The following is a 3,351-nucleotide window of genomic DNA, read 5'->3' on the forward strand; positions in this document are numbered from 1 at the left end:
GTGAATCTCGCACTTAAGCAATGGAAAACAACTATGAACGGGAGTAACAAGATGCAGAGAATTTGTATTTACACAATAAATACAAGGTTTGATGAAAAATTAATTGCATCTTCAGTAATGAAAAGGAATGGAACAATAAAACAAAACCAATATTTCTTGTGCATGCCTACTTAGTGGTGCTGAAGGGAATGGAAGGGAGAATGTGCTCCCATGTTAGAGCTGCTGGATCAGTTTCTAGAGGCTTGTCTCAAGTATGAATCACTACAGAGCAGATCATGTGATACTTCCTGACCAGCAGACAACTTACTGTGTCCTAAGATCCAACATTCAATGCCCTATGATCCTATGGCACACCAACTGTTCTTAACCCATACATGCAACATGCCCTACATCTATGGAGCCAGGTATCTTTTAATTGTCTCCTACTCAGCTTTCACAAACATAGTCAGGATATATTTTAAGTAGGGATTTCCCTGTCCTTTAATATCAGGGGATGGCAGGGGTGCTGCATGAGGCCCAGTCAAGATAGTGGCGGCGGGAGAGGAAGTAGTGGCATGAGCCATGGTTGCCTCTATACTCGACTCTTCATGTTCAGCGGCTTCTCTTCCTTTGGAGGACTAAGAGGCCGCTGCTGCTGTGGCCTCCTCCTCTTCATGTCTGCTGAGCTCAGGGACTCCACTCCTTCTCCTCTGGGAGAACCTGGAAGTTATGTCACAACATCATGTGATATCGCAATGTCACAGGACATCACAAGACATCATGACATCACTGCCTCGGACGCCGTGGCCCTGATGGCGATGCTGCTCTGCCATTCCCTATCCTGCTGCTAGGGAAGCCCCCTCAACCTTCTGATTTAGTCCCTCAGTTTATCTGTGTTGGAACAGAGCTGCAGGACTGGGGGTGATGTATTGTCCAGATGCCTGAAACCTTAACTTGTCTTCTGTGGTACACACCTGTAAGAGATGCATCCTTCATGTAACTTTCATCCTCTCTTCTCCTACCCATCTTTCCCTGACAATTGAAGGAGCAGCAACCAGGCTTTTGAGCTCTGTCCACGAATGGCAGGTAGCTACTGAAGAGCATCCCCTTACTTCCACACAAAGAGAACAGCATTCAGTGTTCTTGTTCCCTAAGCTGTAGGAACCTTTGATACCTCAGAAGATGCATATAATTGTAAACTATGAGTAAAGGATTTTCTTCAGAAACCTTAGCCCCCCCCTGCTTCTCTGTATCTATTGATAGCAGCAAACTAGCTGCGTGGTGGAATTTACTATGGGAAAGGAGTTCCTCTGCTGATTGCTCGCTTATTAAACTCCTCCTATGCCAATAATATCAATTTCCACATGTTTCTAGTTTGTCCCTCCTTTTTATTTTTATTTAGCTGGGGTATACTGCACAGTCCATTGTCAAGCTCTTCTGTTTCTTTGGAACAATGCTGCCCTTTGCAGATGCAATCTCATTTGGCCCAAGTCAAACACCCACTGAAGGAAAAGATCAAGGGCATCTGAGGCTCAGGGGCCTTGAAGAGTAAGAGGGTGATCACATCAAAGCAGGGACTGCATATTCCTGTCGAAGGCAGCAGGGTGGGGTGGAATAGAAGCTATCTTTGTTCACTTAAAAAAATGCCATTGGGGTGGAAAGTAACTGGATTGGAGAGTGTTGGTTGGGAGGTGCATTTAAAAGTGCAACGATTGACCTGTGATCATTCCAAAACGGGTTCCACGTTTTTCCCCAAGGAGGACTTCTCTGACTTTGGCCGCAATCCTAACCAATTTTCCAGCACTGACATAAGGGCTGTGCAACTCCGAGGTAAGGGAACAAACATCACCCTACCTTGAAGAGGCATCCATGACTGCCCCCCAACTGCAGGATGCAGCACATGCCCCACTGGCACAACTATGCCAGTGCTGTAAAGTTGATTAGGATTGCACCCTTAGAAGTAGACATTAAAGACTGCACCTGTTGAATTTCTATCACACCAGTGTAAATAGCACAGAAATTCTGCCTGAAAAAAGCCACAATATTAAATAAGGAGAGTGCATTACATTAAGGGACACAAGTATACACATTATACGCGTGGAGTATATCCCACCCTGATAACGGAAACCATGCATAGTCAGCTCAGGACACATTTTAGATGGAAGAGGCCACAGGGGAAGGAAGTGGGCTGTGTAGTTATCTTTCTCAGAATTACATTAGTGGTGGTGAGGCAGGCAGACCTCCCCATTTTAATAGAGGAAAGCTTAAGAATACAAGAGGAAGGATCCTGCAACAAAATGTTCCAACTCCCCAGATCCCCTCCCCTGCCCTTCCCTCCCCATGTTCTAGCTGCCACTTGAGCATTCCCTGGTTCTTGAAGGTCACTGAGCATGCTCAGTCTCCATAAAGGGGGGGGAGAGTATTTTTTCTTCTAAGTTGCAAATGTATACCCAGGCAATCCTCCATGTAGGTAAAAGCCACTAGCTTATTTCAGGGGTGACATGTTTCGCATGCAAATGGAAAGTCACTCAGCCATCTGAGTCAGCTATTAATATTTGCAGTGTGTAGGTGAACATGCACCCATCACAGATTCCACAGGCAATAAACTACATTGTAGACTTTGGCTGCAGAACTGGGCCTTGCTAAATATGTAAGCATTCTGAGCACACTGACAGCATCTTTCTCTTAAAGGTACAACCTTCATCTTCAACAAACTTACCCAGAAGACTATAACGATGCTGTTACAGGTTTGCCGCTAAACGGAGACTGACCAGGGCGTCAGGTTTGAGAGCAGATTGTTCATCTTCTTTAATAATCAGTTGATGTGTCTAAAATAGGGGTTAATGGTTTGGAAGATGATATCTGACCATTGTTGCAAATATTCTCTGGACAGTTGGAAAACAGGAAGGCCACTGGAGCTTGGGGAACAGATGCATCGCACTCTCCTCCAGCTAAAGGGGTAAGACTAATGGAAGAACTGTTCGGGAAGAAAACAGCAGCTTGCAGTTTGGGATGGAGAAACAGAGAGAATGGGAATGGAGAGTTGGCTGAAGATACCTGAGGTGTGCAATGCAGTGGCATAGCTAAGGGGGGATGGAGGTACATCGCCCCAGGTATCACACCTTGAGGGGATGCCAACCTGCACCCCCTGATGGCAGACCCAAGGTGAAAAAAACGGCCTTCTGAGGCTTGGGGAGACTGCGTGTGGCCTCCCCAAGCCTCAGAAGGCCTCCTAGAGGCCTTAGAACAGTGCTTCCATTTTTCATGAAAACCAGAAGTGCCTTTCTAAGGCTTCTGGGAGGCCTTCTGAAAGTCACAGATGAATCTGCAAAGGAAGCTCTGTGTGGGTACTTTTTCCCTTTCTCGCCAGGG

Source organism: Tiliqua scincoides, chromosome 7, assembly GCF_035046505.1.
Source record: "Tiliqua scincoides isolate rTilSci1 chromosome 7, rTilSci1.hap2, whole genome shotgun sequence".
Taxonomy (NCBI): Eukaryota; Metazoa; Chordata; class Lepidosauria; order Squamata; family Scincidae; genus Tiliqua; species Tiliqua scincoides.